The 16,629-nt window shown below is 28.4% G+C and overlaps 2 long non-coding RNA genes across 2 annotated transcripts; both read left to right on the forward strand.

The window, feature by feature from the left end:
- The first annotated feature begins 4,791 nt into the window (after nucleotides 1-4,791).
- LOC145755276 (uncharacterized) lies at nucleotides 4,792-5,896 on the forward strand. Its single transcript, XR_014284190.1, has 3 exons — nucleotides 4,792-4,918; nucleotides 5,224-5,321; nucleotides 5,770-5,896. It is a non-coding gene; the product is annotated as an uncharacterized LOC145755276 (long non-coding RNA).
- A 4,035-nt stretch (nucleotides 5,897-9,931) lies between these two features.
- On the forward strand, nucleotides 9,932-11,357 carry LOC145755494 (uncharacterized). The gene is made up of 3 exons (XR_014284211.1): nucleotides 9,932-10,073; nucleotides 10,379-10,476; nucleotides 10,845-11,357. It is a non-coding gene; the product is annotated as an uncharacterized LOC145755494 (long non-coding RNA).
- The last annotated feature ends 5,272 nt before the right edge of the window (nucleotides 11,358-16,629 follow it).

The following is a 16,629-nucleotide window of genomic DNA, read 5'->3' on the forward strand; positions in this document are numbered from 1 at the left end:
TTATAAAACAAGAATTTTAATTTCTATTGTAATTTTTCTGACTATATTAAAACGTACAAACAAGTTTCTTTAGAAACATAAAATAAAGGTTTTCGTGAATTTATTTTAGGCATCAATCAAACAAATCCTTAAACTTGAGATTTTAACAAATATTCTAAATGGAAATAGAAGTATAGCATGGGAGATAGAAGTTATCTGCAATTCCGAGTAATTATTTATTTTTCATACAGTTTAATTTGTTCTATGTTGTTTTTTTTGTGTGATATCCTATAGTGCCTACGTCATTGGTTGATAGTGCCGCTTTATTCACACATGACCGCGCAGTGTTTCCCTACAAAAGCAACTAGTAAATTTTTTTTGTAGAAAAAACTGTCTGGTCATGTTTGGATAAAGCCTTTGTAGGGAAACACTGCCTGAGACGGCGCACTTTTTTCCTACAAAGCAAATATGTTTTGCGCCGTAAACCCAACTCTGAGCACCTGTAATTCGTCGCTATATTTTACACGTATGATGGATGACATCATACCGTCACATTAAAAAAAAAACAATTTAAAATATATTATCTATGATGTAATCATAAAACATATATTTACCCCTGCATAAACGAAAATAAATATTTGCGTAAGTATTAATCTTATTTTATTTTTATTTTAGAAAACTTATGCTAAAAGTGTATACATTTAAATGCCGAAGGGAACTTCAATACAATTACCAAAACCTGGATGATTTTGTGGAAGAATGCCTTAACCAAATTTATGAACAATTTGAACAATATTCATGAAGTTAAATATTTATATTTAGTACATGTATACTACCCTTATAGGGTATTGCATATTTTGCTTAACCTTTATTTTTAAATTTTATATTTTAAAACAGTATTTACTCTTATTTTTTAAAACGATGGAATTTTAAAAAATGTTAATTTTTTTAATGTCTTTAACGCACTTAACTATGCAAATGTGGTTTCATCGTTTAATTTCACACTTATTTTTATCTATATTGGTTGACTAAACAACACTGTTTTTAAACAAATTCCACAAGTTCATTTTTTTGTATATATTTAATTGCTGGCAATTCAAATATTTTCAACCCGTCTAGAATAAATAGTTTTTTTTTGTGGTAACGTTGTTTGTCTTTGTATCTTGCCCTCCTTTTTCCTTTGCGTTCTTATTTGTATTTGCCTTTTTTTAACAAATATATTCTCTCGTTTTTCTCAATTTTTAAAACGATGGAATGTTAGAAAATGTTTTTCTCAATTTTTAAAACGATGGAATGTTAGAAAATGTTTTTCTCAATTTTTAAAACGATGGAATTTTAGAAAATTTTAATTTTTTTAATGTCTTTAACGCACTTAACTATGCAAATGTGGTTTCATCGTTTAATTTCACACTTATTTTTATCTATATTGGTTGACTAAACAACACTGTTTTTAAACAAATTCCACAAGTTCATTTTTTTGTATATATTCAATTGCTGGCAATTCAAATATGTTTAACGTGTCTAGAATAAATGGTATTTTTTTGTTGTAACGTTGTTTTTCGTTGTATCTTGCCCCTCCCTTTTTCTTTTGCGTTCTTATTTGTATTTACCTTTTTTTTAAATCTTTGGTAATACCATAGGGTCGTATTATGTAGATAATAGATAGCACCATAAACATTACCATACACAACATTACTGGTGCACCGAATAGTACAACATGGCGTAAAATCTCAACTAATTTGGTGCGCGATTTGCTAAAATAAAAGAATTTAAATTACTGATCGCTTAACTATGAAACTTTACATTTTACAATATAACATTTATAAGATAATTAAATAATATTAAATTTATATAAGATTGGTTTTAACTTCATAAATTAACTGGTAAAAAAACACAAATTTTTTTAGTTTTTTTTTTTGTATATATCTTTATCCAGTCTCAAGTTGCCTTAAGCAGTTTGGGATATTATAGATTATAATTGCCTGATAATTATTCTGCTGATTAAGTGCTGGCTCAGCAGGAGTTCATACCTTTTATAGCTCCTTACTCAAAGGCGCTACAGCATGAGATCAATGGAGTTTGAACCCACGACCTCATGGTGGTGTAGCAAATGTTCTTACCAAGTTACCACTACACCAGGTTGCCGGATTCAGTTTTAAACCACTTTCATAAATTGAATATTAGACAACATTACAATACAACTAACGCTGTATTACATGCAAGGTTTAAATTTAAACAACATTTACCTTTTCCAGTTAATTTTCTTTTCTTTTACTTCATTATTTTCAAAAACTTTGGACGATTTTGAGATCAATTTATTGGACAGTTTTGCTCTCGGAAAACCGTTAGAAATATCGTTTAGATTCTGCTGCGAAATGGTTTAAACCGATGCCATAGCTTTAACTCTTAGTAATGATTCTTTTGGCCATATAATATTGCTTCTAAATGCCAAAATAAAGGCTTATTTTTTGTGTGTAGTTGTTTGCTGTTAAAAACAAATATTTGCATTTTCAGTGTTTCCACTTCACATTATTTTTTATTAATATTTATTTATCCTCAACGTAGAAGAAAAAAAAAACTTTACTGCCTAAATATCGAGTAACGTTTGTTACCCCCATCTAGTCTTAAGTTGACTATAGCAATTTTAAATAACATTAATAACAAATTTTTTAATAATTTATCTGTCAACATCGAAGTAGCGGAAATCAAACCTAAATTCTCATACAAGTATGGGTTGCTAATTACCACAAAAAAAGAGTAAAATACAAAAAATAATTTAAATAATAGTTTATGTTGAAACAAAAGCAAAATTCAATAATCTAAAATAAAAAATTCAACCAGTAGTTTTAAAATAAATATATTATCATACTTTAAACAGTTTAGGTCTACCTTAAAATTAAATAAACGTGAAAAACCTATTCCGTACACACAGTTTTTGGTTTCGTAGATTGTGCAACATTTGGTACAAAAATAAACGTTTTCTGTGTTGATATTAACGCTGCTAGTTGCCAAGAGATAAGACCACCTTTCTTACATTACTCTAAATCGTCATTTTCCGTGCAAAAATATACTCAGGCGGAACAAAAGAGGTATGTATGTATGTATCAGCACCGACGAATCGTAAAACTAGAATTTTAGTTGTGGGCGTATTAGAGGCGTTTCATAGGCGTTCCTCAACGGTAAAATGATAGGTATATTCACAATGTTTAGTACAGATGATTGTTTAAAGATTTAATATACTAAAGTTATTGGCTAATGTTTTAAAAATGTTATTTTTTTATACATTGCAAACTTTCAAAAATCTTTAAAAAAATATTAACATTACGATATACGGAAGTACCATAAACTAACTTAAAGTTGGGTCTATTTTGTAAGTATTTTTAATAAAATTTTGTAATTTAAATGAATTTATTGTTTAAATACTAGCATCAACACCTTTTTTTAGTTTAATTTTATTGTCGTAATACCTCTTGGCAATATAACATCCTTAAAGAAAAATTAAAAGGCGTTTTTAAGGCATGTCTTATGTCTAAAAATAGAACAAAATCGCATGATATCTGTGTGCTTAAATTTTAGGAACTAAAATTTGGGAATTAAAATTTGGGAATAAAAAAACAAAACTTTTTATTTTATAAATTAACTTTTTATTTTATAAATTAACACTTGTATTTAGCTAATAAAAAATTATTGTAAATTTAATTGAAAAAAGAAGAATTTTTTATAAGTAATTATTTGTTTTTTTAGCATACATTATGCAATAAAAACCTTTAAAAAAATATTAGATTGATTCCACTGGGAAAATAATGAAACAAATTCAATGATTTAAAACATGCCATAAAAACTAACATTTTTATAAAAATTTTAAAGCATATTACGTCATGGTCACTAAAGCTATTAAATAACATTAAATAATAAACAAAAGTTTAAATTTCGAAATCCGTCCGACACAACGCAATAGTTTCCCGCCACAATCACCCCGAGCTCAATTTAAATGACAGTCAATTCTTGGGGCGTTATTAAGGTGTGGTGTCATGAAGCCAACACGCTGTCCACTCATGTTGAAAAGCTACGAAAAAAAGAGGAATCATAATACTATGTTTTAAAAGTCGTTAAATATTGAATAATTTGCTCAAGTAATGGGTGAATGTTTTTAATTAGGTTGTAGTATTTATAATAAGTGTCAAAAATAAGGAAAGCCTTCCGTTAAAAATTTATAGGTTTGAATTTAAAGTTTTCGTATTTAAAACGGAATTATTAGTAAACGAAATTGTACTAGTTTCACAATATATTATTTTTTAATTTATAATTTTGACGTAAGTTTTGTTGTTTTTTTTTCTTTAAAGGGGCCAGTCAGAAAATAGTGGCAGTTAAAAATTAAAGGATTAATATTACTTTAAAGTGACAGTAACAGTGTTTCTTGTAGTAAAATCGTTATTTTATAATTGTTATATCTTGTAGTAGAATCGTTATAGTTTAAATACCACGTTAAATACTTTCGTCAACTAAACCTTTAATAAAATTGTTTTGTTGTATACTTAAAACCTTTTTTTTACGACTCTCTCATAATAAAACAGCCCTTTCCTTTTACCTCTCTCCTACAGCATTTATTTTCAAATGGGGGGTTTCCCTTACCGTCTCTCTCAATTTTTTCGATCGCGCCACGACAAAAAAAGTTTGACTCTCTCTTTTTAATACATATAAACACGCTACGGACTTTCATACTGAAATAATACATTAGTGAATCATCCTAAACAAATTCATTTAAGTAGTATTGCAGACTAAACCACCCTAATAGTTCAAGTGCTATAATTTTTTTAAAGTTGAATTGTTTTAAAGCAGCAAAGAACAAATTTAATTTTAATAACGAATTGTTTGTAAAATGGCATTCGGAAGTGAATTACTTAAAATGAAGCAAAATTTACAAGAGCCTCTTATTAAGGTAAGTTTAAAAATAAACTTTACATCACAATTTTAATTTAAATAACTTAACATAGGCAATATTTAACGAAAATTTTTTTTAATTGTTTTATTTTTAGTAAACACCAAATTATTTTTTGCAAAATTTTATTAAATATCGTAATCATTTATTATTGAATACGTTTTATTGTTTTTATATTGCTATTAGAAGCAAGGTTTTATAAAACAAGAATTTTAATTTCTATTGTAATTTTTCTGACTATATTAAAACGTACAAACAAGTTTCTTTAGAAACATAAAATAAATGTTTTCGTGAATTTATTTTAGGCATCAATCAAACAAATCCTTAAACTTGAGATTTTAACAAATATTCTAAATGGAAATAGAAGTATAGCATGGGAGATAGAAGTTATCTGCAATTCCGAGTAATTATTTATTTTTCATACAGTTTAATTTGTTCTATGTTGTTTTTTTTGTGTGATATCCTATAGTGCCTACGTCATTGGTTGATAGTGCCGCTTTATTCACACATGACCGCGCAGTGTTTCCCTACAAAAGCAACTAGTAAATTTTTTTTGTAGAAAAAACTGTCTGGTCATGTTTGGATAAAGCCTTTGTAGGGAAACACTGCCTGAGACGGCGCACTTTTTTCCTACAAAGCAAATATGTTTTGCGCCGTAAACCCAACTCTGAGCACCTGTAATTCGTCGCTATATTTTACACGTATGATGGATGACATCATACCGTCACATTAAAAAAAAAAACAATTTAAAATATATTATCTATGATGTAATCATAAAACATATATTTACCCCTGCATAAACGAAAATAAATATTTGCGTAAGTATTAATCTTATTTTATTTTTATTTTAGAAAACTTATGCTAAAAGTGTATACATTTAAATGCCGAAGGGAACTTCAATACAATTACCAAAACCTGGATGATTTTGTGGAAGAATGCCTTAACCAAATTTATGAACAATTTGAACAATATTCATGAAGTTAAATATTTATATTTAGTACATGTATACTACCCTTATAGGGTATTGCATATTTTGCTTAACCTTTATTTTTAAATTTTATATTTTAAAACAGTATTTACTCTTATTTTTTAAAACGATGGAATTTTAAAAAATGTTAATTTTTTTAATGTCTTTAACGCACTTAACTATGCAAATGTGGTTTCATCGTTTAATTTCACACTTATTTTTATCTATATTGGTTGACTAAACAACACTGTTTTTAAACAAATTCCACAAGTTCATTTTTTTGTATATATTTAATTGCTGGCAATTCAAATATTTTCAACCCGTCTAGAATAAATAGTTTTTTTTTGTGGTAACGTTGTTTGTCTTTGTATCTTGCCCTCCTTTTTCCTTTGCGTTCTTATTTGTATTTGCCTTTTTTTTAACAAATATATTCTCTCGTTTTTCTCAATTTTTAAAACGATGGAATGTTAGAAAATGTTTTTCTCAATTTTTAAAACGATGGAATGTTAGAAAATGTTTTTCTCAATTTTTAAAACGATGGAATGTTAGAAAATGTTTTTCTCAATTTTTAAAACGATGGAATTTTAGAAAATTTTAATTTTTTTAATGTCTTTAACGCACTTAACTATGCAAATGTGGTTTCATCGTTTAATTTCACACTTATTTTTATCTATATTGGTTGACTAAACAACACTGTTTTTAAACAAATTTCACAAGTTCATTTTTTTGTATATATTCAATTGCTGGCAATTCAAATATGTTTAACGTGTCTAGAATAAATGGTATTTTTTTGTTGTAACGTTGTTTTTCGTTGTATCTTGCCCCTCCCTTTTTCTTTTGCGTTCTTATTTGTATTTACCTTTTTTTTAAATCTTTGGTAATACCATAGGGTCGTATTATGTAGATAATAGATAGCACCATAAACATTACCATACACAACATTACTGGTGCACCGAATAGTACAACATGGCGTAAAATCTCAACTAATTTGGTGCGCGATTTGCTAAAATAAAAGAATTTAAATTACTGATCGCTTAACTATGAAACTTTACATTTTACAATATAACATTTATAAGATAATTAAATAATATTAAATTTATATAAGATTGGTTTTAACTTCATAAATTAACTGGTAAAAAAACACAAATTTTTTTAGTTTTTTTTTTTGTATATATCTTTATCCAGTCTCAAGTTGCCTTAAGCAGTTTGGGATATTATAGATTATAATTGCCTGATAATTATTCTGCTGATTAAGTGCTGGCTCAGCAGGAGTTCATACCTTTTATAGCTCCTTACTCAAAGGCGCTACAGCATGAGATCAATGGAGTTTGAACCCACGACCTCATGGTGGTGTAGCAAATGTTCTTACCAAGTTACCACTACACCAGGTTGCCGGATTCAGTTTTAAACCACTTTCATAAATTGAATATTAGACAACATTACAATACAACTAACGCTGTATTACATGCAAGGTTTAAATTTAAACAACATTTACCTTTTCCAGTTAATTTTCTTTTCTTTTACTTCATTATTTTCAAAAACTTTGGACGATTTTGAGATCAATTTATTGGACAGTTTTGCTCTCGGAAAACCGTTAGAAATATCGTTTAGATTCTGCTGCGAAATGGTTTAAACCGATGCCATAGCTTTAACTCTTAGTAATGATTCTTTTGGCCATATAATATTGCTTCTAAATGCCAAAATAAAGGCTTATTTTTTGTGTGTAGTTGTTTGCTGTTAAAAACAAATATTTGCATTTTCAGTGTTTCCACTTCACATTATTTTTTATTAATATTTATTTATCCTCAACGTAGAAGAAAAAAAAAACTTTACTGCCTAAATATCGAGTAACGTTTGTTACCCCCATCTAGTCTTAAGTTGACTATAGCAATTTTAAATAACATTAATAACAAATTTTTTAATAATTTATCTGTCAACATCGAAGTAGCGGAAATCAAACCTAAATTCTCATACAAGTATGGGTTGCTAATTACCACAAAAAAAGAGTAAAATACAAAAAATAATTTAAATAATAGTTTATGTTGAAACAAAAGCAAAATTCAATAATCTAAAATAAAAAATTCAACCAGTAGTTTTAAAATAAATATATTATCATACTTTAAACAGTTTAGGTCTACCTTAAAATTAAATAAACGTGAAAAACCTATTCCGTACACACAGTTTTTGGTTTCGTAGATTGTGCAACATTTGGTACAAAAATAAACGTTTTCTGTGTTGATATTAACGCTGCTAGTTGCCAAGAGATAAGACCACCTTTCTTACATTACTCTAAATCGTCATTTTCCGTGCAAAAATATACTCAGGCGGAACAAAAGAGGTATGTATGTATGTATCAGCACCGACGAATCGTAAAACTAGAATTTTAGTTGTGGGCGTATTAGAGGCGTTTCATAGGCGTTCCTCAACGGTAAAATGATAGGTATATTCACAATGTTTAGTACAGATGATTGTTTAAAGATTTAATATACTAAAGTTATTGGCTAATGTTTTAAAAATGTTATTTTTTTATACATTGCAAACTTTCAAAAATCTTTAAAAAAATATTAACATTACGATATACGGAAGTACCATAAACTAACTTAAAGTTGGGTCTATTTTGTAAGTATTTTTAATAAAATTTTGTAATTTAAATGAATTTATTGTTTAAATACTAGCATCAACACCTTTTTTTAGTTTAATTTTATTGTCGTAATACCTCTTGGCAATATAACATCCTTAAAGAAAAATTAAAAGGCGTTTTTAAGGCATGTCTTATGTCTAAAAATAGAACAAAATCGCATGATATCTGTGTGCTTAAATTTTAGGAACTAAAATTTGGGAATTAAAATTTGGGAATAAAAAAACAAAACTTTTTATTTTATAAATTAACTTTTTATTTTATAAATTAACACTTGTATTTAGCTAATAAAAAATTATTGTAAATTTAATTGAAAAAAGAAGAATTTTTTATAAGTAATTATTTGTTTTTTTAGCATACATTATGCAATAAAAACCTTTAAAAAAATATTAGATTGATTCCACTGGGAAAATAATGAAACAAATTCAATGATTTAAAACATGCCATAAAAACTAACATTTTTATAAAAATTTTAAAGCATATTACGTCATGGTCACTAAAGCTATTAAATAACATTAAATAATAAACAAAAGTTTAAATTTCGAAATCCGTCCGACACAACGCAATAGTTTCCCGCCACAATCACCCCGAGCTCAATTTAAATGACAGTCAATTCTTGGGGCGTTATTAAGGTGTGGTGTCATGAAGCCAACACGCTGTCCACTCATGTTGAAAAGCTACGAAAAAAAGAGGAATCATAATACTATGTTTTAAAAGTCGTTAAATATTGAATAATTTGCTCAAGTAATGGGTGAATGTTTTTAATTAGGTTGTAGTATTTATAATAAGTGTCAAAAATAAGGAAAGCCTTCCGTTAAAAATTTATAGGTTTGAATTTAAAGTTTTCGTATTTAAAACGGAATTATTAGTAAACGAAATTGTACTAGTTTCACAATATATTATTTTTTAATTTATAATTTTGACGTAAGTTTTGTTGTTTTTTTTTCTTTAAAGGGGCCAGTCAGAAAATAGTGGCAGTTAAAAATTAAAGGATTAATATTACTTTAAAGTGACAGTAACAGTGTTTCTTGTAGTAAAATCGTTATTTTATAATTGTTATATCTTGTAGTAGAATCGTTATAGTTTAAATACCACGTTAAATACTTTCGTCAACTAAACCTTTAATAAAATTGTTTTGTTGTATACTTAAAACCTTTTTTTTACGACTCTCTCATAATAAAACAGCCCTTTCCTTTTACCTCTCTCCTACAGCATTTATTTTCAAATGGGGGGTTTCCCTTACCGTCTCTCTCAATTTTTTCGATCGCGCCACGACAAAAAAAGTTTGACTCTCTCTTTTTAATACATATAAACACGCTACGGACTTTCATACTGAAATAATACATTAGTGAATCATCCTAAACAAATTCATTTAAGTAGTATTGCAGACTAAACCACCCTAATAGTTCAAGTGCTATAATTTTTTTAAAGTTGAATTGTTTTAAAGCAGCAAAGAACAAATTTAATTTTAATAACGAATTGTTTGTAAAATGGCATTCGGAAGTGAATTACTTAAAATGAAGCAAAATTTACAAGAGCCTCTTATTAAGGTAAGTTTAAAAATAAACTTTACATCACAATTTTAATTTAAATAACTTAACATAGGCAATATTTAACGAAAATTTTTTTTAATTGTTTTATTTTTAGTAAACACCAAATTATTTTTTGCAAAATTTTATTAAATATCGTAATCATTTATTATTGAATACGTTTTATTGTTTTTATATTGCTATTAGAAGCAAGGTTTTATAAAACAAGAATTTTAATTTCTATTGTAATTTTTCTGACTATATTAAAACGTACAAACAAGTTTCTTTAGAAACATAAAATAAATGTTTTCGTGAATTTATTTTAGGCATCAATCAAACAAATCCTTAAACTTGAGATTTTAACAAATATTCTAAATGGAAATAGAAGTATAGCATGGGAGATCGAAATTATCTGCAATTCCGAGTAATTATTTATTTTTCATACGGTTTATTTTTAATCTACGTTAGGCATTTTTGTGTGATTCGCTTAGTGCCTACGTCATTGGGTTTGCGCACGGTGCGAAGCAGAGTTACCCTACGAAATCACATATGCTACCCTACGAAATCACATACCCTACGAAATCACATACAAAATTACATAAAAATGACGTCGATCTACGTAACGTCACTCCCTATTTCCTTTTTACGCTCTATTGCCTGCCGACGTTTTCCTTCAACATATCGTGTGCCCCGACAACATAATGTGGCATGCATTTGGCGATTACAGTCAATATTAACATAAAGCAAATAAATATCTGCGTAAGTATTAATCTTATTTTATTTATATTTTAGAAAACCCATGCTAAAAGTGTACACATTCAAATGCCGAAGGGAACTCCAATACAATTACCAAAACCTGGATGATTTGGTGGAAGAATGTCTTAACCAAATTTATGAACAATTTAAACAATATTCATGAAGTTAAATATCTATATTTAGTACATGTATACTACCCTTATAGGGTATTGCATATTTTGCTTAACCTTTATTTTTAAATTTTATATTTTAAAACAATTCTTAATCTCAATTTTTAAATCTCAATTTTTTTTCTTAATCTCAATCTTTTTTTTGGAACGTTAGAAAATTTTAATTTTTTTAATGTCTTTAACGCACTTAACTATGCAAATGTGGTTTCATCGTTTAATTTCATAGTTATTTTTATCTATATTGGTTGACTAAACAACACGTTTTTTTTTATCTCATGCTTGCGTAGTAAGTTCCTATGTAATTTGATTTTAAACGTTTTATAGAAGATGTAAATCAAACCAACAAACACATATAAATACTTGATGTTACAATTTTCAAACAGTTACTTAATTTTAGAATTTGAATATTACAACAAACAAATTTATATTTTGAAGCAAAATGTAATGCAAATGTTTTTTATTTTAATTTTATTATCACGCACTTTTCTGTAGCATAATTAGAATCTGAATATTTTATAAGTTGTGTGTATATTTTGATTGCTAAAGGTTGACTCTGTTTGAACTGAGATAGTTTTGTGTAATTTGTATATATTGATTGCTGGCGATTTAATTACTTATGTACGTTTTTTAATACAAAATTGTATATGCAAACCTTTTATGGGTGAAAGCTAGGTATCACGTTTTTATTTAAATCGTTAAGACGGTCATGTTATGATATTTTTTGTCACATGATCTTAAGGTGATAGAATTTTTTATAATTTTATTAGAAAGGGTGTTCTGTTGTGACGTAATCAAGCTATTTGTTAACGCAGGGTTAAAAAATAAATAATGTTGCAGCATTGGCGCGACTTAAAAACTTAAACTAATAAATAAAATGTTATTTCTATATTATGAATTTTTTAGTAAAGTTTAAGAATTATGGCATATTTTAAACAATAAAATTGATTTTTAAATTTATTTGTCGCATTATTGTATTAGGTATTGTGTATTTTTCTTATATTTTTATTGGGCAAAAAAACTTAATTATAAAAAACTTTCCCTCGTGAACCGATATAATTACACCAGTATACAAACGACGAAAACGTAACTACGGCAACGCGCCAAAATTTCTTATAAACAGTACACCAATTTAAAAGTCAGGACAAAAATCGAGAACAAAAATCGAGAAGCAATCGTGCATTTCTTTATTTTTCTATAGGACACCAAAAAACTTTCTATAGGACACAAAAAAAGGTGATAAAATGTTATTACCAGTATACAAACAGCAGAAACGGTGCGTCTGGCCGCTGTATCACGTGACATGTTTGTGACGCTGTATCACGTGTATCACGTGACATGTTTGGGCCTCTCTCATTTTCGCTTTGCGAAAAAAAAGGTTAACCGTGTCGTAAAAAAAAATTTTTGAAAGGGTAAAATTTAGGAATAACTTGCATATTTAACAAAGTCTAGTCTCGGGTGTACTCGTTGCACCAAGTCAGCAAAAATGCGCGGAATTTCAATGACTAGCGCGATGGAATGTCAGTACGATGATATCACCTGGTTAACCAAAACCTAAGCCTGACTAGTAGCATTTGTTTCACAAATTAAAAAAAAGACTAAACTTAGGCAGTGCCAAATAACTAAAATTCAAAGACATCCTAAATTTAGAGGTATTATATTATTATACAAAAATATTTAAAAATAAATACAAAAAACAATTACAAACAAACAAGACAAGTTACCAAATAAAGTAAGACTTACAACAAGATACAAGTTATCAAAAATAATAACAAGAGTTCAAATAATTACAGTTAATAAATTATATGTTAATAAGAAATGTTACAACAACAAGATGATTAAATAAAACAGATAACGATGTTGATGGTTTATTATTTAAAAAATTACATTTAATATAACCCAGTATGGCTCTAGTAGGAAAGCACGAACTGGTCACGATAAATTGCATGTGATCAAGGGACTAACCGAAATAAACCTACCGAAAAGAAAGAACGTCCCAACTCGGCCTTTCGAAATAACGTTTGTCACATACATTGCACAAATATATTAAACAACCTACTGTCCAGTAGGGGGCTACATATTATTGAACGAATATGTAAATTAATTAAAATTATTAATTGCAAAATTATTAAAAAAAAATTTGTTATAGTGGAACATGAAACTGTTAGTCAATATAATGGTAAACATACAAAATAAAAACAAACACACACAATTATTAAAGGGTCAAATGGTGAAGATAGAAAAGATTGTGCGGCACCTTTATAAGGCTGTGCACATTTTAAACACCAAGATGGAAAAAAACGCGCCACGCATGGCGGAATAAGATTGAAGATGGTTGTTTAAAGTTAACTACCAAATATAATGTTTTGTTGTTGAGGATGAAACAACGTTCATGTGGGCTACAATATTGGATTTGCCACATTAAAACCGCATAGGCCCATTGAACCACGGGACCATTGAACCATTGAACCACGGGCTAAGTCGTCGAGCGGGCTAAGTCGTCGAGAGGACTACGTCGTCGAGAGGACTACGTCGTCGAGAGGACTACGTCGTCGAGAGGGCTACGTCATCGAGAGGGCTACGTCATCGAGAAGGCTACGTCATCGAGAAGGCTACGTCATCAAAAAGTCAACATCACCAAGAGAGCTATGTCATCGAAAGTCCACGTCATCAAGAGAGCTACGTCATCAAAAGCACAACGTCATCAAGAGAACTAAGTAATCAGAAGGCTACGTCGTACGAGAACTAGGTAATTATTAGAGTTCTATGCCATTAAAATGGCTTTGTTATCAGAGAACCACATCTTAAACGGACTACGTCATCAGAAACACTACGTTATCAAGAGAACTTCGTAATCGGAACAATACGTAATTAGAAGGCTACGTCATCAGAGGTCTACGTAATCATTAATGTTCTACGTCATCAAGAGCGCTTTGTTATTAAGAGCGCTACATCACCAGAAAGCTACGTCACCTACGTAATCATTAATGTTCTACGTCATCAAGAGCGCTACATCACCAGAAAGCTACGCCACCAGAAAACCACGTCACCAGAGAGCTACGTCATCGATAGCCCATCAAGAAATAGGCACAAGGATGTAACCGAAAAATTGTACGTATTGCATGACGTCATCACCTCGGAAAAAAAAGAAAGGTTAAATTTGTTCTTTATAATTTATAAAAATATATTAATTAGATTCGAAGTAGTTTTAAATTTGCTAATTTAATTTATTTATACCAATTGCATTTGTACACCTAACTATAAAACAAACCAATTATTATTTAAGAAATTTAATAAAATTAAAACTACTAACAAACTACATTAACATTTATTAATATAAATAAACCAAAATTTAAATATAAACAATCCAATTATTATTAAAAAAAATATTTAAATTCAAAGTAAAAACAAATTTACTAACATTTAACAAAATACAAACACGTTATTATTATATTAAAACTTATTAATATAAATAAACGATGATTTATATTAAACAGAAAACAATCAGTTGCTCACAAGCAACAGCTAGCGGCCATTCAAAATACCGCGTGACGGTTTAAAAATGTTGCATCTATCACCAAGCAACCCCAGCTAGCGGTCGATCAAATGGTACGCAGCAACCCCACCTAGCGGACGATCAAATGGTACGCAGCAGCCCCAGCTAGCGGACGATCAAATGATACGCAGACCCAGCTAGCGCACGATCAAATGGTACACAGCAACCCCAACTAGCGGTTATACAAAATTTCAAGATACTATCTAATTTTATTATAAAAAGTTGACTGTAAAACTGACGTCATAACTAACCGACACAAACTGACGTAATAACTAAACCGACGCACTCTGACGTAATAACTAAACCGACGCACTCTGACGTAATAACTAAACCGACGCACTCTGACGTAATAACTAAACCGACGCACTCTGACGTAATAACTAAACCGACGCACTCTGACGTAATAACTAAACCGACGCACTCTGACGTAATAACTAAACCGACGCACTCTGACGTAATAACTAAACCGAGGCACTCTGAGGTAATAACTAAACCGAGGCACTCTGACGTAATAACTAAACCGAGGCACTCTGAGGTAATAACTAAACCGACGAACTAAAGTGACGGGCGGAGCGATGTGTTGCAACACGCGCACGAATTTAAGTTAACGTAAGACTGACTCGCTTAATCCAACAAGGCTGATCCTAGTATTTAAATTAAATGCTAAAAAAGCATTGTTTAAATTATTATAATAATATAAAATTAATGGCAAAATATCAGTTTTAAATATGGCAAAAAGGTATTTTAAAATGGGCAAAAAAGTATTTTTAATAATGGCAAACAGTTGTTTTTAAAAATGACAAAAAGTTGTTTTTAAAAATGGCAAAAAGGTATTTTAAAAATGGCAAAAAAGTATTTTTAATAATGGCAAAAAAGTATTTTTAATAATGGCAAAAAGTTGTTTTTAAAAATGGCAAAAAGTTGTTTTTAAAAATGGCAAAAAGGTATTTTAAAAATTGCAAAAAAGTATTTTTAATAATGGCAAAAAGTTGTTTTTAAAAATGGCAAAAAGTTGTTTTTAAAAATGGCAAAAAGTTGTTTTTAAAAATGGCAAAAAGGTATTTTAAAAATGGCAAAAAGGTTTTTTAAATTCTGAAAAAAGGGTATTTTAAATTCTGGCAAAAAAAGGTATTTTCAAAAATGGGAAAAAAGTATTTTAAAAATGGCAAAAAGGTATTTTAAATTCTGGCAAAAAAGGTGTTTTTAAAAATGGCAAAAAGTTATTTAAAAAAAATGGCAAAAAGGTTTTTCAAATTATGGCAAAAAGGTATTTTAAATAATGGTAAAAAGGTATTTTAAAAAATGGCAAAAAAGTATTTTAAATTATGGCAAAAGGGTATTTTAAAAATAGCAAAAAAGGTATTTTAAAATTATGGCAAAAAGGTAATTTAAAAAATGGCAAAAAAAGGTATAATGAATTTTGGCAAAAAGGTATTATAAAAATGACAAAAAAAGGTATTTTAAAAATGGCAAAAAGGAATTTTTAAAAATGGCAAAAAAAGGTATTTTAAATTATGGCAAAAAGGTATTTTAAATTATGGCAAAAAGGTATTTTAAATTTTGACAAAAAGGTATTTTAAAAATGGCAAAAAAAGTATTTTAAATTATGGCAAAAAGGTATTTTAAATTGTGACAATAAAGTATTTTAAATTATGACAAAAAAGTATTTTAAAAATGGCAAAAAGGTATTTTAAATTATGACAAAAAGGTATTTTAAAAATGGCAAAAAGGTGTTTTTTAACTGCGACAAAAGGTATTAATAAGAAATATTTATTATAACTTCGAATGACTTTATTTTATTTATTTTTTAATAGAATTTTAATTATGATTTTTTTTAAATTTTATTATGTTAATAAAAAACAACTATTGAACAATTATGACAAAATTTAACTTTAAATTTAGATAAAAAACAAACCAAAAAATTAAGAAAGGTGTACAATTGGCAAAAGGTATAAAACTTAATTATTTGAAAAATTAAACATTAAAGATGGAAAACAAGTATCTCACCTGTATGTTAAAGGAATCACCTTTCTTGGTCTTTTCCTCACAGCTCATCAGTACCTAAACTAACAACTACCTTAGGGCCACATCCAATTCT

The sequence above is a fragment of the Corella eumyota genome, chromosome 6 (genome assembly GCF_963082875.1).
Source record: "Corella eumyota chromosome 6, kaCorEumy4.1, whole genome shotgun sequence".
Classification (NCBI taxonomy): Eukaryota; Metazoa; Chordata; class Ascidiacea; order Phlebobranchia; family Corellidae; genus Corella; species Corella eumyota.